Source organism: Callorhinus ursinus, unplaced genomic scaffold (assembly GCF_003265705.2).
Source record: "Callorhinus ursinus isolate GAN/ISIS: 27379988/994484 unplaced genomic scaffold, GSC_fseal_2.0 scaffold5, whole genome shotgun sequence".
Taxonomy (NCBI): domain Eukaryota; kingdom Metazoa; phylum Chordata; class Mammalia; order Carnivora; family Otariidae; genus Callorhinus; species Callorhinus ursinus.
In genome coordinates, this window is record NW_027397067.1 from 30,323,725 (window position 1) to 30,348,876 (window position 25,152).

Genomic DNA, 25,152 nt, shown 5'->3' on the forward strand with positions numbered 1-25,152 from the left:
AATCTTTCTTTAGCAGCTCTTCACGAAGACACAGGCAACATGATGAGTGGCAGGAACCTGGAATGTGAAGTCAGAACGCCTCAGTTTGGGTCCTAGGAGCTGTGCCGTTTATTAGCTGTTTTATCTCAACCCAGTTATCTGAACCCTGTATCTCAGTTCTTTCTATAATTGGAGTAGTTCTGCCTTTAGGTCAAAATTAAAGCCAAAATGGGTGACGGCTAACATGTATGATATAAACTAAAATACATGGTCACTATTTCCCTCATCCTCAAATACTCTAGTTTGTCTATAATGTAACGAGGACTGTTTTTATGATAAGTGAAAATTATAGGAAACTATACTCAACATATCTCAAATAAACCATTGAGCCAAAAGATTCATTCATAACTATAAAAGGATTGGTTCAAAGGTCCAAACCCTCTTAAGATGCTATGACCACGATAAAAGCTTAGTTTCTGTAAACTGCCAAATAATATGCCCTTTACCACTTTTCCTCCCAGCGTGTTTGTTCACGGATACAGTAAGGCATGTCTGTTAGAAGAACCAAGCACTTTATCCACCGAGAAAGTGACTCTCTCATCTTTCCCACTTTCCCAAGTGCCCACGACCTGCAGCCAATGAAGGAGATAAATGAATGGAGGAGAAAAATAAGAAAGGGCAATTCTTCCCCTATGCAGCTTCAGATCCAGGATCGTGTTTTTTCATGATTTCCTTTCTTTTCCCTTTACCCTTACCCATGGCATCCACTTTCCAGATGTGAGGCCTTCATGTTTATTGACAGACCAGAAAGCTGTACGAGAAGGAGCCACCGTCATCTGTGCAGATACAAGCCAGTTAACAGGCAGACCTGACCCTCTGCTCGCTGCTTTCTTCTATTTCATTGCTTTGTTACCCAGCTCCCATTCCATCAGCACCTCGTTTTGCTTTGCCTCTGGCTTCTGCCACTTTGTGTCCAAGCACTTGTCAAAAACTTCCCTCATTTAATCTCACTAGCCCATCTCCTTTTCTTCCGCCTGCCACCTTGGCCCTCATCTTTTTTTTTTTCTCCACTCCACGTGTTCTCCCAGGCAGATCGCCACCTCAACCACAATGTGAAACACACAGAAGGCTGGCAAGCTTTTATTTTCAGCTCGGCCTCTGCCCTGAATTCCAGAACCACACGGTCACCCGAATCTCAAGTTGACCTGGGTAAGCCTCTGGTACCTCACGTTACATAAATTCACCAATAAATTCATCAGCTTCCCCTGCAGACTGCACCATCCTCTGTATTCACGATCATGACCAATGGCACCTCTCTCCAGGCAATCACCCAAGCCAGAGACCTGGGAGTCATCCTCAAAGTCACCATCCCCTCCCTGCCTCTCCCCACTCTTACCAGTCTAAGTTCAGACCTTAAACCTGCACTAGGATTCATTCAACAGTTTTTGTTTGTTTTTTTTACAGGACTTCTGTGTCTGCCCCCTGACTCGACACCCCCTATTCTCTACAAAACACCCAGAGTAATTATTCTAAAACACTCACCTAAAGCGCCCAAATTCATCTGGACCAAGCATGGTCCCCAAGACCCTTCCTAAACTGGCCCCATCTCCGGCCTCATCTGCGGCCCTGGATGTGCACCAGCCACAGCGAACGACCAGCTGTTTTACAGACATGCCACCTGCCTGCTGGGTATTTGCACGGTACTGTTCTCTCTGGTTCCTCTGCTCAGAATGATTTCTGTCAGCCCACTCCCATCCTCAGCTGCCTGGTCCCTTCTGACTTGCCTGCCAGACTCAGATCCAGCCCTATACTTCCAAGGGGAAAGCATTCCCTTGGAGTCAGGTACCCCTGCCAGAGCCCAGCATCTTTTATGCACTGCTTACAACTGCATCTTTTCCCCTCCATTCTGCTGAGATTCTGGAGGGCAGTGTGAGGATGCTTCTTCTGTTTGAGGTTTCAACATTCAACAACAAGGCTGATATCCTATCAATATATATGCGGTAAATGCATAAATGAGTAAATATCATTCCAATTCAATCTGACTCAAACAAGGCCAACCTGTTAGTGATTGATTACGTGTGAATTTGAGGTTCACAGCTCTCCCCAGAAGGTGTCAGGGAAAAATAAGGCCACAGCGGTTGCAACTCCCCAGTGCTGAATGCAGAGGTTGCAGTATTCTTGTGTACAATTGTGTTACAGCTTGGCTTTTTTTTTTTTTTTAAAGATTTTATTTATTTGACAGAGAGAGACACAGCAAGAAAGGGAACACAAGGAGAGGGAGTGGGAGAGGGAGAAGCAGGCTTCCCGCTGAGCAGGGAGCCCGTACAGCTTGGCTTTTTCTAATTTAAAAAAAAAAAAAACAAACCATTGTGCTGTGTGGTTTTATTGCCCCTAACTTATAACATGAGCTGCCTCCACATTAAAGTTTGCCAGTAGCTTCGGCATGTTCAATCATTATGGGAATGACAGAGGAATGGGTACGGTCAGGGGTGAAGGGCCGGAGCGAGCAGAAGCAATATCAACAGTAATGACCGAGTCACAGATGTAGTGAGAACAGATGCCCAAAGACGTACCTGATTACCCTTCTTCACTTAGAGAATAAATCCACAGGAAGGCTTATGTATGCAACACCGGGAGCTTTATGAAGACTAGAAGGACAGATGACAACAATGTTGACTTAGTCACATCTTTTGGTATTTTTACAAAATCAACTGAAGCTGATCTTGCAAATTGCAAACTTGCAAATGAATAAGGGATACAGTATGTAGATATTGGGTCCTATGAAATCGTAGAGAAAGATATAAAGCTGCTGCTGATCAATTACAAAACTTTTTTTTTTTTTTTTACTTGCCTACTCCATAAGGTTCATAGGGTTTCCAGCACTCTGCATTTTAAGTAAAGGCCCTCTAGTCAGGCCAAATTTCCCTGTCCTCTGCAATAGCGTCTATAATTTAGAAAATTGAATTTTTCGTAAGTTTTGAGTGACTCACAGGTCTGAAAATTGTGCAGTCCTATAAAATCAAGGAGGGAGAGTAGATGAAACATCAACACAATATGCCAAAATGTTTTTTTTTTGGAAGATTTTATTTATTTATTTGACAGAGAGAGACACAGCGAGAGAGGGAACACAAGCAGGGGGAGTGGGAGAGGGAGAAGCAGGCTCCCCGCTGAGCAGGGAGCCCGATGTGGGGCTCGATCCTAGGAACCTGGGATCATGACCTGAGCCGAAGGCAGACGCTTAACCACTGAGCCACCCAGGCGCCCCCCAAAATGTTTTAACAACAAGAAAAATAATAACTCAAAACCCAAGGAATATGAAGAACTTACTGAACAAATGCTGACTCCAATGTGAAATCAAGAAAAAATGGAGGAAGTGAGGCTCAGGGGAAGGGTTTTAAAAATATCACAAATTAGTTATAAATTCTTTGTATTGTGCATTTGGACTGGAATTAGACTATAATACAGGCATAGAAGATTTGATGCAATTCTGAGACAACACTCTTGACCCTTACTTGTTAAGACATATATATTCACTGAATTTAAAAACCATCGTCTCATTGTGAATAGCGTATGACACTGTTGCAGTAATCTTCATTACTGATACTTTTTTATAAACATTTTTTTTAATCACCAGAGAAAATCTCAGGTTTCTATACTTCCCCTTTCTTTAATGAGAGTGACACAAGAATGTTACCCAAACACAAATGAAGTTAACATGCCTCTCCGCTGCGTCCCATTATCAGTGGAAGGTTTACGCTTCTTACTGCACAAGGCTAACATGTGGTTTTCTTTTCTGAGCTTGTTGTATGTACTAAGCCAAGTTCTTCCTCCACAAAGACATGGAGATGACACTATGTAGTCAATGCCAGATGCTGCCTATGGGCAAGAGGGTGGGCAATGGGCCCTCCCACCATCTCTTTAGTGCTCTCCCAGGGTCACTGTGGGAACCAAGCGAGATAGTACAGGATTATTTTGAGAAGCACAATCTAGGACACCTATGCAGCACAGCTGAACGATCATGAAAGCTCCAAGATTAGATGCAGAAGGTACTGGATGGAACCCAGGCCTTGTCAGACAGCCGTGGGCTCCATTCTTGGCTCCAAAACTCACTAATGTGACCCTGGAGAGGTGCCCTGACCGTTCCAGGCCGCAGTTTCCACTTTTTGAAAAACAGGATAATAAAGTAACTACCATATAAGGTTGCCGTGAGGATTAAAGTAAATACCGTATGTGAACTTCTTAGCACGGCAGCCGGCACATGGTAAGTTCTCTGTGTTAACTATTCACTCCAGTTCTTATCCAGAAGGCACGACGGAGGAGCACCAGAAATGTGGCAGATAAATCATTCTCAGAGCTGTCTCCCCCATCTCTGCCCCTTGTGCTCAAAATCAGCAATGCCCCAGCCTTGAGGGACTGTCTCTGCCATGATGAATACGAACTGCTTGCTTGTATAACCAGAAACTTGTCTAATTCCCCAACATATCTCTCACGGATGTACAGAGCAAGAGCTCTAGAAAGAGAATCAGCTCCCAACTCCCCAAGCCAGAAGTGAAGATAATTCAAAACAGTAGCTATGACTAGGGAGAGTAAATGATCTTCATTCACTTTATCCATATTAAAATTACCTTGTGTTTCCTGTAAATATATTTTCTGACAGCAGGAAAAAGCTGATGTCAAAGAAGTTATTTGGAGATCTAGAGGTGGCCACAGATAAGCCAATAAATAGTTCACACAGACGAGAAATAAAACAGAGCTATGTAAATTCTAAAGAATTAGTTAAAACTAAATTATGGACCCAGCTTATGTCAAAATGATCAAGGAAGACTTCAATTATAGAATAACCCAGAACAGAAGAGCATTTGAAATGTAAATATTGATTGAAGAGAAGGGAATATTTGTACTCTGACAAGGAGGGTTAAAATTGAAGTAGAAGATATTTCAAAGATGTAAAAGGGCTGTTGATGGCAAGGGCTCTTTTTGGCACACTGTCTCTGTGGGATTGTGTCCTCGGGCATACTGAGGGATTCTCCTAAAAGCTCATTCCCAAAAAGTTTTGATTTTTTTTAAACTGACATATACAATTATATCAGTTTCAGGTGTACAACTTAATGATTTGATATATGTACATGTTGCAAAATGATTTCAATAAGTCCAGTTAGCATCTGTCACCAAACAGTTACAACTTGTGATGAGAACTTTTGAGATCTACTCTCTTAGCGACTATCAAATATGCAATATGGTATTATTAACTATAGTCACCATGCTGTACAGAGAGTCTTGATTTTAAAAAAAGAAAGCCAACTTAGAACATCTGTCCCAAAGTACTGTCAGTCGTAGAATAGTACATTAGCTAAGAGGTTACACCGGTCTACAAGGAGTCTGTTGCTTATGTGCCTTATATAGCAATTAGATTTTAACATCTAGAAAACAGAATATTTACCAGAACCAGAACACTATGTAGTATCTGGATGATAACCTAGGAAAGTCTCTCTCTCTCTCTCTCTCTCTCTCTCTCTCTCACACACACACACACACACACACACACACACACACACACACACACACAAAGTGGCCTCTCAATCATTCCCACCCTCTGAAGTCAGGTGAGAAGTTCAACAGGCTATGGACCAGACTACTCACAAAGGACCCCAGACACTGCTTCCTGTGACACCGGCATTAAGGCCTAGAAGAAGCATGCTTATTTAATGTAAAATATAAATGATTCCCATTTCTGAATATACAGCAAAATGCACGGGAAAGTACAAGGCCTCTCTCTTTCTCTCTCTGCCCCACGGTTGTTCTCCAGCTGGGACTGAATTCATGCTCAGGTATGATGCTCTTTGTGGATGGATGACTGCCGCCCGTGCTGGTTTTCTAGGCTGCGTGGATCACTGCAGCCACATCTGCAGGCAGAAACGAACCAGAGAGCACCGTCCTCCAGTGTGAACTGTCACATACCAGTTTTTTTCCCCAATGATTCTCTGAATACATGAATACGGAAGTAAAAAGCAATGGAATCCACTTGAAAGTGAAGGAGAAAACATACTTCACCTGCTGACACATCTACCCTATGCTAGGCTAAGCAAGTTATTTAATAATAATTATGGGAATAATAACAACTCCCAGCCTTGGAGAACTATGTTGTGAGTACTGGTAAGCACTTTGCATACTTTCATGCTTAACGTGAATTTCCTCATCTGTATACTGAAGATAATAGTGCACCTATTTTATTATTATGAGGATTAAAGGAGAATAGGTGGAAAAAGCACTTCGCAAGTTGAGGCAGCAAGGTCAAAGGGAACAGGATTTGAAAGAAACAGACATGGGCTAAAATCCTAACTCTGATCTGATCTCGCTGAGCTTCAGTTTCCTCATCTCCCAAGTGGAGAAGAAACCACTGACCTCAGTGAGGAACCGAGGGAGACAGTAAATTAAACACCAGCTGGTCTGCATCACTAGAAAGTGTTTAATAAATGTTTATATCCTTTCTCCTGTTATACATGTGACCTGCTTCCATTAACCTTCATCAGCAGCCATTCAATGTCCCTGGTATCCAAAGATAGGTTTCCTTTCATAGTAATGATAATTTTATCAGCTTAATATGCCAGACACTGGTTCAACGGCTTTACATCTATGAACTCATTTAATCCTCATCATAATCCCATGAAGTAGGTACTACTGTCATCCCCAGTTTACAGATGAGGATACTGAGGCACAGAGTTTAGGTAACTCACCTAGATTCAAACAGATGGTACGAGAGCCAGGAGCTCAGCTGCCTAGTCTACCCTCCCAACCATGATACAACAGTGCTGATGGGGTAAGTCTTTTGAGATGCCATGCTTGGATGTTTTCTCTTCTAGACATAAGCAATGGATGCTCTCACAAACCACAGTGTGTGCCTAACTTTTCAACTTCTGAAATAACATTTTTGTACTTTCCTAGAATTCTTTAAAAACCTAGCATATGTTCTTAAATGTGGTGCCTGTAACTAGCTTATCTTGTTCTATGTGTTGGAATACCATAAATAAAAGCACTTCTCTTTCTAAAGATTACTTAAATGAATCTTACATTAAAACACACTTCTGAGTTTTGGTTTAAACCTTTATTATAAGTCCAAATTTAAATATATGTAAGTATGTGTATGTGTGTGTGTTTGTGTATATATATCAAGTCTTAATGCTGTTTTGTTAAACTAATGACTTCGATGTCAAATAATCTGAAAATTCTCGTTTCTAATGTTCAGTTTTAACAGAGCAGTACCATATTTATTTCAAAGTATTCTTTTTACAAATTTAACCGACTCAAATATTAAGCATCAATGATGATAATCTATTGCTCTACTGAAAAGGAATCTCTAGGGGACAGATGAAAAAGAAACGTTATAGAATTCTATCCTTCAAAGTAGGACAAGACAGTTACCTATAAATCATGCTCTTTATTTATTAATATAATTAAGCCCATCAGTACACTTAACTTTCAGACTCAACAAATGTCTGGGATGAACAATTTCCACTTTTTCTAAAACAAAGGGGATGTGTTTAAAAAGGGTCCTCTGCAGGCTCTCTGCACAATGCCTGCTATTTTAAAACATGATTTATGTGTCTAATTCCTGGAGCTGCCTTGAAAAATATACTGGGTTTTTCCTCGCACGCTACCTATTAGGAGAAGACACTCCAATTTGAAGAGTGCACTCTGTTTCAGACTACAGAATGCTATATCATGTCAGCATTTTCATTAAATACTGTTCAAGCTGGACCTTAAACAAATGGCACGGAGAGCCACAGCTGCAGCCACTGCAGACAGTTATCCCGCCGGGAGGCTTATATAAGAGGCGCAGGACCGGCAGGGTGAAACCCAAGTGTCATCATCTGAATCCTATTTCTTTGAGACTTGCCCACATTCTTGAAATGTATTAAGTCATATACAATGAATGGATTTCTCATTTTATTTGCCTTACGGCACAAAACGCTGTATTGACTTAAAGGCTGTTTTCTCCCTAAAGGACTGGGCTCCAATTAGGGAAACACTGGCAACTTCTGCCTAGGGGAAGAGTAAAGTGGGATGCGCGGGAAGCCCGAAGGGCTGGGAAGGAATGACTTAGCTCCCACCCCCAAAGACCTATCGCATCCAGGAATATTACGGGAGTCACTCCCCGGAGGACATAGGATAGAGGGAGCAGACCCTGCACGCACCCTCCACTGCCAAACACACAGTCAAGGAGTTCGGAACGTGCAATCAGCAGCAGGCGAAATGCCCTCAGAGCACCTGTCCTCTCGCAGCATTTCCAACTGGCACATTCGTCTGAGGCTGCTGCCAGCCCGCGCTGGAATGCCTCTCCCCGCGTGCCGGGTCCGCTTCTTCGCACCCTGAACTCCCCGAGATGGAGCCCAGGTCCTAACAAGAGCGGCCACCCCCAGATTCCCCCATGTGGATAATAAAAACGCACCTCCCCTCCCCATGGCTCCCTCCAACTTCCGAAACTACAGTCAACTTACCGGGACGCAGGAGGCAGGGAGCCTTCCGAGGGTACCTCGCTCCGCCGCGCTCAGCCCCGCTGGCCCCGCACTGCCCGGGCGGCGGCGGGTGCAAGGCTAGGCGCTGTCGCTCTGCACCAGCCGCCTCGCTCCGCCGTGCCCGGGGCCGGGCACTCGCCAGGGCGCACCGGCCGGCGGCGGCGGCCGCAGCGGCGACTGGAGGCTGCACGCGGCCGCGCGGACCGAGAGCTGCAGATGGCACCGACCCCGGAGTGCGGCGCTCCTAGTCCCTGGTGCGTGTCTCCGGCTCCGAGGGAATGGCGACTCAACGAGGAACGCGGCAAGGGAAAAGCCGAGGCGCTGTTAGCCGCAGAGCCTCCAGCCCGCTCCCAGGCAGTGGGGTCACATCGCAGGCGCGCCAGCGGGGGAGCTAGCGGGCGAGCACCGCAGTCCGCACTCGCTGCCGCGCCGCGGAGAATGACAAGCGCCGAGGCGGAGCAGCTGTGCGGGGCGCGGGGCGCGAGTGCGCATGATCCCGGCCCGCTGCGGCACGTCACGGGGCAGGGAGGGGCGGGAAGGGAGCGAGCTGGGCGGGGCCGGGGTAGGGGCCCCCGGGGCGGACTCGGGAGCTGCGCCTTGCTCCCTTGCGGGAAGGTACAGGAAGTCTCCCGCCTTGGGTTTTGTGAACCTAAAGCTGCGTGGTTGAACTTGTCTCCAGAGTCCATTGTCCCTTAAAAGCCACTCTTTAAGCGGTCCTTAGGGCGGTGGGCAAGGCCAGGAAAGCCAGTTTAACTCAGGTTATAGCTTAAATCGTAAAGGACTGCGGTTTAGGGGACAATGCTCCTCTACCTGGCTGTACATTAAAATAACTTGGGAAGCTTGTAAGAGCCCTTTGCCCTCACCGCACCCCCGGAATCCAGACTCAGTACACGAGAATCCCTGGGCGAGGCGCAGGTATCAGTAGGTTGTAAAGCTTTCCAGATGATATCGACGTACAGCAGAGGTTTTCAAACCTTTAATGTGTGTCAGAATCTTCTGAGGATTTTGTTAAAATGCAGGTTTCTGATTCAATAGGCCTAGGCGCTTAGGGAAGATCCGTCATTTCTAACAAGATCCCAGATGATGCCAGTGCTGTAGGACCAGACCATCTCTTCCTTACTACTCAAAGTGTAGTGTAGGATCTGGAGCAGAGCTTATGAAACGTTGAAACGTTGGCCTGTATGAGAATCAACTGAGTAGTGTTTTGTTGTTGTTGTTTTTAAAGATTTCATCTATTTGTTTGACAGAGAGAGACACAGTGAGAGGGGGAACACAAGCAGGGGGAGTGGGAGAGGGAGAAGCAGGCTTCCCGCTGAGCAGGGAGCCCAATGCAGGGCTCAGTCCCAGCATCCTGGGATCATGAACCGAGCCGAAGGCCGTTGCTTAACCAACTGAGCCACCCAGGCACCCCTGTTTTGTTGTTTTTGTTTTAATTGCAGAGCACATTCCCAGGCCCTACACATGTGGTTCAGCCTCTGAGGCTCTCTCTGCTAATTCCACTGGTAAGGAGCACTCCAGGTAAGTCTGATATTGGGTGTTGTTAGACACACTTCATATTAGACCGCAACCTGGAGTTGGGCATACACTTTTGCAATGAGAAGGGCCAAGCTAGATCTAGAACTCAGAACATCTGAGTCCAAGTCCAAGCCCAAATAGTATTTTATCTAGTCCAAATTTTCTACAATTATTATGTATTGCTTTACTTCATAGGAAATATATATAAATCATATGAAACACATGCACACAACACATTCTGCATTCTTTACACATATTAAAGTGGCTTAAAGTTGGCTGAGGGAGAAGGCTTATTAGGAGGGGAGGGGTGGAATAAGGGATGTTAGATGGTCTGTCCCATAATGCATTGCTGAGGAAAGGGTATGTAGGAGGAAACAAACCTTAGCTTCACCCTACCTAGAGCCTGGAATTGCATCTTGGAGAAGATCCAGGAATCGGTCTTGGCCTCTTGTCTCATAGCACAGATTGAAAACTCAGGTGTTCAAGAGCTTATGAATATGTGACATGTCACATATGTTACCTCAATGAAATCTCACAATGGTCTGGTAAATTGGATAAAAAAGATAATGGTCCCATTTTATAGATAAAAAAGGATGCTCTGGACATTAGTTGACTTGCACAAACAGTGGAACTTGAACTAGAGTACAGATCTAAATGTTGGACATGGCTTCTATAATTCTAAGGAAAACAGTGGTTCAGATCTTACAAAGAAAATGGTTTCTGTGTTTATTGTTCACATTCTTTAAAGGCTGTGCCTAAATTTTGAGTTAGAAAGCATTTCATTTTTGTGAGAGGAAATGCATTTATTTTATGTCTTCACTCCACTTTTACAGCTCTACAAATTGGAATGCAAAATGTTCAGAGAGCAACCCAGTCCCGGGACATTGCAGTTACATAATGCAGGCTTCACCAACAAGTTCAAATAGCAACGCTCATATTTTCTGGTGACAAGTGTAATACCATCCTCATTTTATCCAGGCCCAAAGAAGCCAAGTGATTTAGACAGAATCCAGGCAATCTAGTCTCTGTCCTTTTCTGCTCCCGTTTTACCAAATGAAATACAATAATGAAGATTATTTTTCATTTCCAAATTTTTCATACCAAGATTTACCATCATTAAATTAGAACCAAATGTATTTCAAAGCCATTCCTTGATACAGAACCAGAAATATGAGGAACAATTCTTACGCTTGTGGTAAATGCTATAGACTATATTCTCAGTGCGTGTAAAGTTTTAGAAGGAAGTATGTGATACTTACACACAATCTCTCAATGCACAGGTTTGCCTTGGAATTCTACCCATCTTTATCTTTGCTTTTGATGTAACTTTTCCTTGGAGCTATTCTTCTGTGTGATTATGAAATAAAAAATGAATGGCTGATTAAAAGAGAATTCTCTGTAAATGAAGGAGCTGGTTGTAGAATTTTGTTAGTTCACTTTTCAATAAGAAAATATTTTAAATAAATTAAAAAAAAAAGAGGTGGTATACTAGTCATATTGGGACCTTTAGAAGAACCCAGAGTTGTCATCCTGTTTTCTAAGGTGTTAGAAACTCCAGTAAAAATATTTATCTGTATAGTATATGAATTCATTTGTATATTGACTCTAAGAAATCCAGAGTTTAATTTTATAAAAAGTTAATTAGTATGTCCCATTGCCATTGTATTTTGAGCCCTATTATTGGCATTAAACACATGAAATGTGTAATATTGGCTTAATATTGACTGCCTTAATATTGACCATGTATGATTTAGAATTTGCTTCTCATTAGCTGGTAGTGATGTCTGGTAGGAATAGCAGCTTCATTTTTTTTTTTTCTCTGAGGTTTACATTCCTTATGGGTCAGCAAAGCCTGCTCTTTGGGTGAGAATTTCTTCATTCAATGCCTCTAAAAGTCCCAACAGTGAGGACTTCAATTACATAGATGTTAGTGACTCCATTGAACCTATTCTCTGCTCATTAGAGAAACTGTACCTAGAATGGATTTTTATTAAACTCTTTTGGCTAAGAATCACAAGCAGAGCTGAGAGGTTTGGGACCCCAAATTTGTTAATTACATTTCTTCATCCATTTCACTCAAAGGGATTCTTTTTTTTTTTTTTAAGATTTTATTTATTTATTTGACAGACAGTGAGAGATAGTGAAAGAGGGAACACAAGCAGGGGGAGTGGGAGAGGGAGAAGCAGGCCTCCCGCTGAGCAGGGAGCCTCATGCGGGGCTGGATCCCAGGACCCCGGGACCATGACCTGAGCCGGAGGTAGACACTTAAGGACTGAGCCACCCAGGTGCCCCTCAAAGGGATTCTTTGACATGAAAATCTTTCAACCTCTGCCTACTTCATACTTATAGTCCAGATAAGAGAACTATGGGGAGTCCAAGGTGACTGGCAAAGCTGAGACAGAAGTGGGAACATAGAACAAGATTTCACCAGGCAAAAACTAAGGTTACCATAGAGATTAATACAAGTTGTGCTTGATTTCTGGACATGGCTTATTACGGTTTGCTTTGTTTGAACACATGCAGCTGCTAGTAACTTTACTGGAAACCATAACTGAATCCCTGGTGGAGTGTAGGGGGGAGGTAGTGGGGATAGGGAGATGAGCTTTCTGTCTTTTTCTCCTGGGAAACTTTGGAAAAATATCAGAAAGCCCAATTCCTCTCACTCGAACCTAGGAAATTTACCAAGTGCCTGAATTTTTACGTCTAAATTGTTTGTTCTAAATAATTTATTAGAACTTAGAACAGTCAATGTAATAAATGATCTGGATTTTTCAGACTAGCTCCAAAATGTTTTTTAAACCCACAAGAAAGTTAATATAGAGTTCACTGTAACCCCAACCCTGAAAGGAAATAAGTGCTGGGTAAGGATTCTGGCCTAATGGTAAGAGTAGGATTTGGGACTGGGGAAGATAGAATTTGGGGACTAAAGAGGAAGACTGATTATGGCCTTTGGTGGCTGGAGAGCAGGTGCTGGGGAAGACTGGATATCAGCAGCCTCTGAGATCAAGTTGGCAGAAGTATGGATTTGTAGCACTGAAACTGTACCTGGAACCTCGTGCTTTTGTCTCTACATAAAGATCTTAGGGGGTCCCATGTTTGACTTAATCTATAGGAAAGAATGATCAGAGATTAATAAATAGATTACAAACCCCTTATAAATAGAAATAGGTAAATGCTTTAAAGAACTACTCTACATTCAATTTTAATCTCTAAGAAATATACCTACACCTCCCCCCCGACCAAGTTGCCCACTAACAGAAGAAAGTGGCTGATGGAGAAGGCACATGCACACTTGGAACCAACCACACAGAAGCGTATAGCTCCAGGTCCCCTCATTTCCTTCTGTCCATTGAAAGCACATGGCTGCCATCTGTAATTACCTAACACGGAGTGGCGATAGCTTCAAGCTCATAGTAGGTTCTTAATAAAAGCCAGTTGTTAGTATCAGCTTTGTTTTCTCTCCTAGAGTTAAAATCTGCAGCTCGCTGTCTCCTAAGGTCCATTTTATCATTTTAATGTAAGCAGTGATTAACTGTAGATTTTAATGGAGTGCTTTCCTTTTCTGACAGAAGACTTAAGAGTGACTCCAGGGCTCTTCTGAGAACAGGGGAATCATGGAAAAAAGGCTTTCAGGGGAGATCAAGACAAAGACTGCTAATGTTACTCTGTGGCCTCACGCTGTACTGCAGGGGAAAATGCAGGGCTTAGAACCTGACATGTGTAGATCTTTCTACTGGGAGAAAGAAATGATGGTGGGAAGAGAGAGAGTACTTAACAGAAGTGAAAACAGAGCGTGCCTTAAGGAAATGTCTTTACATTACAAATTAAAGAATGGATATTCCCATCATCTTCTGGTATCCTGACCCTACACATTCCTTACATTTCTAACCCAACATCTTCACTCAAGATTTATGACTGTAAAACTAAGGTTGGATACTCATGATGCTGGCAGAGATTTCTTAGGTTCACTTTTTAATTCTTCTGCCTTTACTCTCTCCATAGAATGTAATTCTAACAAACTCATATTTGAAGTAGGCATCAGAGGAAACTGTGTTTCATTAGTGATAATCATTTGCCAGTCAACAAATAACAGTTCAAGATTGGGAAAGGAAGATGTGTAAAATTAGCAAGAGTTTTCATTCTAAGAGAAGCTAGTTGCACAGTCTCTAAAGTCAAAAAGCTGTAAAAGGTATTTAGTGGCTAAAGTGTGTCTATCATTTCTTGCCCTGTTGTACGTTTTCTTCCTCCATTCCCATCCCCTCAACACTTTTGAGGCCATCTCCTGTTACAGAGGATAAAAGATGTCAGGGAGAGGAAATTCAGCATACTGTGGCTTTCTCCTTGAGCCAGAAGCCCATTTAGAAATGCAGGAATGTGCACTGTTTACATGGGTTTCTTCCTCAGTCTACATAAGGTTCCTCATCTTGAAAATGAGGATAATAGTAGTGGCTATTATTAATCTCTGAGTCAGCCATTTACCTATTCCTACTTCCCCATGTAGAAGGAGCATCCAGTTTCTGCTAAACTCTCTTCCCGAAGGAAAAAAACCCCTTCTAGAGAGAAATCATGGTCAATACTAGTGAATGCTAGTGAGAGTGAGGGCTCCTCAAAGTTTCTATACACTTGGCAGTGGTCAAACCTACTAGTGTTCTGACCGGGCAACAAAAACCCCTGGAATGTGAGATGTTACTTGTGTGGTTGGTAGTTGGACCTTCAGTGGAGTCTCAAATGTATTCTTTGGGGAAATGAATAAAAACACAATTGTGTAGCCTGATGGGAAGGCAAGGGACCTTAGAGATTTCACAGAAATTCCTACAGAGAGAAGACTTGCAGAGGGAAAAGCCATAAAGTAAACCATCACTCCAAGATGTCTTATAAAAACAGCAGTCGGTTTTAGAAATATTTAATCCCAAATTCCACTGATGTGCACATGGTATTTCCTGTTTCTGGAAACTTAGAAAAAAAATTAAGCTCTGTTTGAAAGCAAGCAAGCAGAGCCAGATGTTGGTGTTGGTAATGATCCGCAGAGCCTAACACCCGTGTGGCGGCAGTCAGGAAAATGCATGACAGCTGTCTGAAGCCATGGGAGCCTAATTTCTCTTGGCCAGAAAAGAAACAAAATGTAGAGTCTGTTTTGTTTATATATACAAGAGGACAGCTGAACCCAAGAGACATTACTTTGGTTTATAGAGCCAGCAATTTAAAATATTATTTATATTCCTTTGACATACTTTGTCCAAATCACTTATTCAAGGAGTGTTCAGTATCCAACCAACTACAATGCCATTCTAAAGTTTGTTGTTTGGGTTTTTTCTTTCTTTTTTTTAAGAAAATATTAGACTATTAAATTTTAAAACCAAGTAGAGGCAACCTGATAATGGTTTGCTTTGTCCATATGAATAATTAGAGTTTTTTCTGAAAATACACGACTAAACTTCTTGACTAAAAGATCCGTGGTTAAGCGTCCAACTCTTGGTTTTCAGCTTAGGTCGTGATCTTAGGGTTGTGAGATTGGGCCCCTCATCAGGCTCCATGCTCAGCATGGAGTCTGTTTAGATTCTCTCTCTCCCTCTCCCTCTGCTCCTCCCACTCCTGTTCTCTCTCTCTCTCTCTCTCTCTCAAATAAATAAATTAAGGAAAAAAAAGAGACTTGGGTTTACAGAAGTGATCACAACCTACTTTATCTTTCACTATATCCCACCCTAAATCTTCTATTTTGGTCTAACTAGTTTTTTTTTCACTGCTTCACTATCCTGTGTACTTTCTTGCTTTTGTGTTTCACTGTTGTTTTTTACTGAAGTTCTACAGCCGTGTCTCTCTGTCCATTAAAGACTAGCCATGCTCTAATACCTAATTCATGTCTCACCACATTCATGAAGTTGACCTTGATCATTCTAGCTCCCCTGCTGAAGGGGTCTCTTCTCTCGGGAGCTTCTGAAACAACTACTTTCTATATATCATCCACATAGCACTCCTCCTAAACTGTCCCTGGTTCCTGGCACAGACCTTCAAAAACCCTTGGAATTTCTTGAGAGGAGTGTGTTATGATATATATAATGAACCCCCATGGACCATACTTGAGTTTTGCTAATGAAATGTGGAGGGAAATTTCCAGAACCTTCTTTCCAGAAGGTTAGAACCTTCTGCCTCACCTCCTGACCTCTGGGTGGCGAGGGAGGGCAGTGGAGTAGGGGGAAGCTGGAGATTGAAATTAATCACATGGCCAATGATTTAATCCATCATGTCTACATAATGAAACCCTGATAAAAACTCAGTACACCAAGGCTTGGGGAGCTTCCAGGTTGGTGAACATGTTGATGCACTGGGAGGGTGATGTACCCTGACTCCACAGAAGCTCCTACACTCAGCACTCTTCCAGACCTTGTGCTGTGTACTTCTTCATCTGGCTGTTCATTTGTATCCCTTATTACAAAACAGTAACCCTTAAGTATAGTGCTTTTCTGAGTTCTGGGAGTCATTCTACTGAATTATCAAATCTGAAGGAGGGTTCTGTGAGTCTCTGAATTTGTAGCCAAGTCAGACAGAAGTACAGGAAGCCCAGGGACCCCACTTGCAGCTAGCATGTGATGTAAGGGCAATCTTATTGGGGATCCTGCCCTTTAACTTGTGGGATCTGATGTTAACACCAGTTAGTTACTATCAGAATTTAATTGAATTGTGGGACACTCATTTGGTGTCAGAACACAATATTACATAGTGCATTTAAAAATACACCATGTTTTTGCATCGCCTTATTTATAGTTTTGATTAGCATACAGCAGAAATGACATCACCACCTCAAGATGAAGAAGAGAGCAATTATATCAAGTGCTTATGTCTGTATCAAACTGCAATGTTGATTGATGGTCAGAGAAGTAATCAACAAATTTTAGTATGTGCATCCCATCCCTTCAGCTGGACTGAGGGCTTCTGGGAACTGAGTTCACATTTTCAACATTTATGTATTTCAAACCATGCCTACTGCATTGTCTTAAAAGTCTTAAGTACTAATGACCTGCTTTATGGTTTATATGATGATGTACGAATAAGTATACTTATTAATTATAATACTCACCTTGCATTACATGCCATTTAACAGTCTTGTCTCTGTGAACATTGCTTTAATACTCTCTTTTCTCTCCTTATTTCATAAACAGGAAAGTCTAGGGCGCCTGGGTGGCTCAGTTGGTTGGGTGATTGCCTTCGGCTCAGGTCGTGGTCCTGGAGTCCCAGGATCGAGTCCCACATCAGGCTGCCTGCTCAGCGGGGAGTCTGCTTCTCCCTCTGACCCTCCTCCCTTTCATGCTCTCTATCATTCTCTCTCTCTCAATAAATAAATAAAAAAAATAAAAATCAACATTAAAAAAAAACACAGGAAAGGCTAAGCCATAGATAAGCATCTTTCCTAGGATCTCAGAGTAAGTCAGGACAAGAATTGAAATTAAAAGTCCATCTGCCCTGGATTTCCGAGCCTATTACTTAGCTAATCACACCCTTCTTTTTTTTTTTTTTTAAAGATTTTATTTATTTATTCATGAAAGACAGAGAGAGAGAGGCAGAGAGAGAAGCAGGCTCCCAAGGAGCAGGGAGCCCGAAGTGGGACTCGATCCCAGGACCCTGGGATCATGACCTGAGCCAAAGGCAGACGCTTAACCATCTGAGCCACCCAGGCACCTGCTAATCACACCTTTCTTAAGTAGTAAGAGCTACTGGTCATTTTCAGTGCCAACCCTGGCTATATGGATAATGATAGGCACTGAAGTAGCCATCGAAATTCAGAATCAGGTTTATTATGCACGGGGTGCTTGTCATTCATTTTAGAAGGGTTTGTTTAGCCTTATGTTTGTGCTAGTAATTAAATCCAGTGTCTTCTTGCCAGGTTAAGTCAATGAATCATTTATAATGATAGAAAAGTTTAGGAATCTAACTCAATTTAACATGTAAACTCTTAAAAATGATGAGAAATATACTTCAAGTACTGACAAAAACAGAAACAAACATTTAAAAAAAAGAAATCTCAAGGGTATAAAAATAATTGTATTGCTTATTTAGCAGGTTAAAATTTAATTAGCCCTATCGAGTCATAGCTGGACTCACTCTTTTTGAGTCTTCTTTACGTTATAAATCAGAATGGAAACAGTAACTTTAGCAGCCGGAGTTTTTAATAGCTATGGGGAATACCAGCCAACAATTTATTTCAGACTAGAGAACAGAGAGAAAAATCTCATTTTATTTTATCTGATTTAATGTTACTCTTCAGAAGTAATTACTTTCTTTTCTAACGCACCCAACTTTTACATTATTACTAAGAGAATCTCTGAAAATGATGGCACCTGGAGTTTGGGAACTGTCATTACTGTAACATTCGATTTGACAGCATGCAATCATGTCCATTAAGAGCTTTAAGTTCTCCTCAAAAATATGGTAGGAAACTTCAAAGTTTATTTAACCCAGTGCTGAGTACACAACAAGTTCAGTAATAAACGTGTTGATAGGCTGTATTTCAAACCATTTCCCTAGGAGCTTTATCTAAATAGCAAACATTGACAGAAATAATTGTTTTCTGGAGTCTTAAGTTTAGGCACTACTTGTGACACTTTTCTCAGAGACAAAATGGATCATTTCGGTGGCCATTTTGTAGTTAAAGGAAAGGTTCATGGTCCCTCCCTTCTAGAATACTCCTGGCTAAATAATGACATGCTCCTGACTTTGGAAATCCGTTCCATGCAAGCTTTTGTATACATATGCTGTTGAATAGGAGACATCTGTATGATAGGACTTTTCAAGAAGAGGCCTCAGAGTTGGCCTGATTTTAATTATTTCAACAGTATTTAATTCCAGGGAAGTCCAGATCCGTTTTTGTTGTTTTTTTTTTTTTTTAAGATCCCCCACTTAGGGTAATTTCAAACTTTCAGAATTTCAGATGAATGTCTCAACTAATCTAGACTCTTTTGAATTAGGGATGATAAGGTCCACTGTAGGCCCACTCTCCTGGGACCACAAGAGAATTGGTGGGGGCTTGGTTAGAAAAAAGTGGCTTTGGTTAGGGGTTTATATCTGCTACAGTAGGGACCCCAAAGCAATTTTTCTTTTATGTAGGAGAGAGCTGATAATGAGATTTGGCCCCCAGCACAGTGGTTAGCAGCATGGGCTCTGGGGGAAGGTAACCAGGTTTACAGGCCTCCAGTGACAGGTACAGAATCCTGGTCCAATTGCTTATTCTCACCATGTCTCAAGGAGCCTCCTTTATAAAATGTAGCCACAGCGTTTCTTATTTAATATTTAATAACAAGATACCAAGCAAAACTAATGGTTTTTAAGCATTTGGCACAGTCTCTGGAAACTAGAAAGTGTTCAGATAATAACCAATAGTGCTTACTCTGTCCCTGGGGAAGTCTGTGCATTACGTATATATAAGTCCTTTAGATTTCACAGTGTGGGATACCACATTCCCATCTGACAGATGAAGAAACCGAGGCACATGCAGGCTAAGTAGCTTGTCCAAGATCATACAGCTAGTAAGTAGCAGATTGCCTCTGCTCGTTTTAACTCAGGCCATGTCATTCCGAGTCTATGCATTTAGCCACTGTTTTCTGCCGCTTCTCTGATCAATACGTGTGATGTTTCATTACTGTTGTTTTCCTTCCTATAAGTCTTTCCAACTTCATGGCACAGATAGGACTTTTGTTCCCTCAGGGCTTGTGCTCCGAGAGGAGCAGCAGTTGCCCCCCCATTGCTAAGCCTCCCATAATTCATGACAAGCCCAATTCCCATTGTGAGGGAGAAATGGTGGCAGCAAGAGCCGAAAGACCATACATGAAGGCTTACATTCTTGTTTGGATTTTGACAGTCTCCTAGCCAAGTGAACTTAAAGATCTTCTCTGGGCCTTAATCTCCAAAATTATAAAATGACAGATTCAAACTGGAATATTTTTACATAACTTCCATATCTAGGATTTCACAATAGTCCACTTACTTAAACCTAAACATTTACTAAATACCTGCTAAATGAGAACATTGTGTTCTTTGCTAGGATGAAAAAAAAATTAGAAATACAAAATGATAGAAAAAAAGAATAAATTGAAGTTGTGATCTCAGCTAGAAGTAATTTTTATCTAACAGGGTAGACACCTGCATAAGTAAGCAGGAAAGAGAGACCTTGTGAGTTGGGAAGACCTGGGCTCAAATACGATTTTTCTTTCCTTTTTTTTTTTTTTAAAGATTTTATTTATTTATTTGAGAGAGAGTGAGAGAGCACGAGCAGTGGGGAGCCTGCTGTGGGACTCGATCAGAAGGTAGCCGCTTAACTGACTGAGCCACCCAGGTGCCCCAAAATCTTCTTTCCTATCTGTGCTTAATTTTAACCAAGTTTTCTAACTGGACCTTAATTTTCTCATTTATAAAATGGGTTTGATAATACTTTCCTTGAAAGAGTTGGATCGGTGCTGGCACTCATAAATGTTATTAAAAGTATTCAACAAATGCTTTGAATAAGTATGCTTTAAAAAGAAAGAACACAGGGATGTCAGCAGGAAAAATATGTGCTGTGGAAATTTTAAAAGTATATATGGAATCATGGACTTGCTTGATTTCCATGCTCTGTTTTCAAAATAAACTTAAAAAAAGTTATATGCCAAAATTCATTATAAACTGGTTAAGAATTTAAAGTCTAGATACCAACACAATTTTACAAATAGAGTCTCTTCTAGCTCATGATCTCCAGAAACACCCTCCCTGTATGCTTTGGCAGATGTGTTTGTGCTCCCCTGTGGGGGGTTGGGATTGGGGGTGGGGAAGTGGGTGGGGGTGTGGTATCTGTTCACGGAGGTAGCCACAGTGAAAGGCAAATCCCTGTGAAAGGCAGCAACATGTGTACAATCAAAAAAAAAAAAATGGGAGGGAAAACTGAATGGGAAGGAATCCGAGAGGGAGACAACACATGAGAGACGCTGGACCCCGGGAACCAAACTGAGGGTTCCAGAAGGAAGGGGGTGAGGGATGGGGTAACCGGGTGATGGGTATTAAGGAGGGCACGTGTTGTGATGAGCACTGGGGTGTTATACACAACTAATGAATCATTGAACACCACATCAAAAACTAATGATGTACTATATGCTGGCTAACTGAACATAATAAAAAAAAAGACATATTTTGTTTAAAAAAATTGTCTTTCAATAGTGAACAGTGAGGGGGAAGCTGTTCTTTCCTACCCTGATATTTTCTTCCATGTAAAAGGGGTTCCATCAGCCTAAGCTGTCTGGAGTCCTTTCTCCCTGTTACTAGTTCCCCACCCAGGGAGGGAGAGTGACTTATCTAACTGGTGAGGTTGAGAGAAGAAACAGGGTGTGTGTAGCCCACTCCCTCCTCTTCGCTTTTAGGTATGAGTTGCCAGGAGGAAGTGAGTGCTTTGCTCTGCTCTGCTCCTTCTCTTCTTTTTTGTGTTACAGAGACTGATCTGTTCCCAAAGCCCAGCACCCACTGCAGCAGAATGGGTGAGTCTGGTGTGCTGAGATCCCTGCTTGCCCATGGATGTGTAAGTTACATCCACCAATAACATCTTTATTGGTAATAAATAATATACTGTGGCCACCATCTACCTAACTACTGTATGTCTTAATTTATTTGGAATTCAAGTGAGGAAAACAATGGTGTTAATTACTGAGTACTCTTGATCTCTGACGTTTAAGACATTGTGGCCCCACCCCAGGGGACTTCTGGTTTTCCTGCTCAGAGGGATGGCTTACACTGAGTCCTTTGCATTGACTTCTTCTTTCACCCCTTGATGGTGCCGTGTAGTTTTCAAGGTGATTGTAGACTAATGGAGTAATTTCTTACATAGAATTTGAATAATTTAAACCTAAGTCAATTAGTGGGAAGAATTTAATTTAATAATCATTTCATCCTCTGCATGTGAAATGTGCTCTAGAAAGAGGTCAATGAATACTCTCATAATTACAAACACATAATATTAATATATTATTTTAATGCTAAAGGAACATGTTATTTTCAGACACTTGATAGGAATAAAATATGTATTAAAATGGGATACATCTATGAAAGACGAGCAGCATGCCATTTAACCAATTTATAAATAAAAAATGAAGTGGAAGGAGATGAGTATGGATTTGTGAATGTCCTGATTAGCCCTGACTCGGGGTGCAGAACATCATAGTGCAGAACTTACACATTGACCACTTTTAAATTCAGGGCTCCCACAAATGATGTTATCTGTTCAATTCAATTCAGTGAATATTTATTTGACTCAAATTTTCTGTATGCCATGTTCTATGTTCTGTTTGGGCAAATGAACCCAACAAAATATGGGCCATGCCCTCATGGAAAATAATGGAAAGAACCTAATTGCATTTGTTAGTTAATTTTGTAATTGCTAACAAAGAAATATTTTTTAAAATAAAAATGCCATATTTTCAATATATGTACCATGATTTTTATTGCTTTGTTTCTTTTAACAGGAAAAGATAAAGGAAAATATCCTGAGTGTCTATCAATAGAAGATGGCTTCATAAATTATTGTACTTCCATTCTATGGAATATTATGTACTTGTTAGATAGAATGAGGTAAATCTATATGAAGGGATTTAGGACAGCATAATGATTCATTGTTAAGAAAAAAGTTAGTTATGTGCATGATTTCATTTTTGTAAAACAAAAATAGCAGCGATGATATTTATATGTATATTCTATGCTAGTTTAGCAAAGGAACAAGGGAGGTGCATACCAAATTTTTCACAGTGATTACATTAATTGGGAAAACTTTTGAACTGTAACACAAGGAAGTAGTATCTTTAATTAAAGGTTTGGAATAAATGCTTCACTGGTAAAAAAAAATAATATTAAGTAGAAAAAATAGACTACATCTCAACTAACAAGAGTATGGTAGAGATGAAAATGTCAAAATGGTGACAATATTTGCCTCAAGACAGTATAATGATGATTATAAGTTAACTTTTCTATCCCTCTGGACACATTTATGTACTTTCTGTATTTTCTACAGAAGCATGCATTAATGTAACAATCAGAAAGAAAGAAAACTTATAATGAAGATGTTTGTGCCCTTTGACTTATAATTCTACTCTTAAGTTTCTTTCTGAAAATGGAACATACCAGACGAATCCAAATAAGAATAATTTCTTTTAAAGTAATTGGGGAGAGTATGTCGTTATTCCAGAAATGACTATTTGAAATCATTTTTGGAATTTCTTTTGGATTTTCCAGTGTATTCAGCAGAATTACTGGATATTACACCCACTTCAGTTAAGCAGAAGTTTATCTTTGAGCACATCTCTATGAGCTAATCATGTTCCAGTCATTCTGGGTAAGACGCACTCCACTCTAATCTGAGGTATCATGATGTACATTCATAGGAAAAAAAGCACACTTCTCAGAAATTACACAAGACTTTCCCTTCTAGCTGTTAACTATTTAAAAAGAGGCATCCTCTAAAGCCATCCAAAAGGAACAAATAATAAATAGGATACTTCTTTTTTTTTTTTAAAGATCTATTTGTTTATTTTAGAGAGAGAGGGAGGGTGCGCGCACACGTGAGTGGGGGTGGGGCAGAGGAAGAGAACCTTCAAGCAGACTCTCAACTGAGGGCAGAGCCCCGCCCAAGACCCATGAGATCATGACCTAAGCCAAAACCAAGAGTCAGGTGCTCAACCGACTGAGCTACCCAGGTACCCCAAGGATGCTTCTTATGTAGAAATTTATATTCTCAAACCTGAGGAGCTTAAAGCTTGAATAATTGTTTTTTTTTATATGAACATGTGAGGGTACAGCAGACAATCAATTTGACAAACACTATTGATCACCCATCATGGGTCATCTTGTCATCTTTGGGAAATGTAATGGCAGACGTGAATAGAAATTACACCAGGTGCGGTTGATGGTCACCCAGACCACTTTGGGGGCACTGCGGCTGGCACCAGGGAGTGAGAGGAGAGAAGGGAAATGCACAGAGAAGTGGAGGCTCATTTTGTCCCTGGAAAATTGAGGCTGTTAAAACCTGCAGGTGGAGCAGGAAGACCTGAGGTGGAGTTCTATCACTGCCAAGTTTTTGAACTTGAACATGTCAGTTAATGTCTGAGCAATGACTCTCTGATTTGATCTGTGCTGAATTGAGAAAAGTTGTAAAAAATATGCAAGTGCTTTGCAAAGTTATTGTGAAGTTTAAAGGAGATAATGTATGCAAAAGTATATTTAAAAAGTGTGAAGTTCAATACATAAATTCAATATGTTAACAATCAAGGGCTTATTTATATCATTGGGGACACAGAATACAGTGTCTTCCACTTGGGTCATTACCCATTGAATATTTATTAAATTTATTTGGAGAGACAGGACACATATTGGTGATAAAGTGATGTTTTGGCAGCTATCTTCATGAAAAAAGCTAAGTTTCCCTAGGTAATGTAGAATTAAAAGATAGTTATCACACTTTACATGGGCACAGAATACTTAACATTGTGCGGTTTCAGAAGTGATAGGGTACTGTGTGTTCACTTGACTATTTCTATTGGTGGCTGGTGTTCTCTCACGTATTCTTTCCTGGAGCACCAATTCACTGATTCAGTATGACTCATGAATTCAATTACTCATCCAGGAAATATTACTTGAGAACTGACCATGTTTCAGACACGCTATTAAGAGCTATTGATACAATAGCAAGGAAAGGTATTCACATTCCCTATCCTTACAGAGGTGACAGCATAGTGTGTGAGGCAGATAATTGTCAGGTTATCACACAAGCCATTGTAACCCTGACAATTGGTGGCAGGGAAAAATATGTAATTCTGGGCGCCTGAGTCGCTCAGTCGGTTGAGTGTCTGCTTTCGGCTCAGGTCATGATCCCAGGGTCCTGGGATCGAGCCCCGTGGTTGGGCTCCCTGCTCAGTGGGGAGTCTGCTTCTCCCTCTACCCCTCCCCCCTGCTTGTGATCTCTCTCTCTCAAATAAATAAAAAAAAAACTTTTTTAAAAAGAGAGAGAGATATGTAATTCCACAGGAACCTATCATTTCTATGTTTGATTTAGTCAGAAAGCTCAGGAAAGATGTCTAGTGGTACTCAGAAGATGAAGATGGGAGGGAAGAACATTCCAGACAGAAGGAAAGGCTTGCACAAAAGC

At 41.3% G+C, this 25,152-nt stretch overlaps 1 protein-coding gene and 1 long non-coding RNA gene across 2 annotated transcripts in view; one reads left to right on the forward strand and one right to left on the reverse strand.

Moving 5' to 3' along the window:
* The window catches only part of PAG1 (phosphoprotein membrane anchor with glycosphingolipid microdomains 1), a 134,967-nt gene extending 126,338 nt beyond the window's left edge, over positions 1-8,629 (reverse strand). The window contains exon 1 of the mRNA XM_025870765.2: positions 8,475-8,629. The gene's annotated coding sequence lies outside the window, so the exon portion shown is untranslated. The remainder of the gene's footprint in view (positions 1-8,474) is intronic.
* The window catches only part of LOC141372736 (uncharacterized), an 823,585-nt gene that overhangs the window by 779,684 nt on the left and 18,749 nt on the right, over positions 1-25,152 (forward strand). The window lies entirely within an intron of this gene.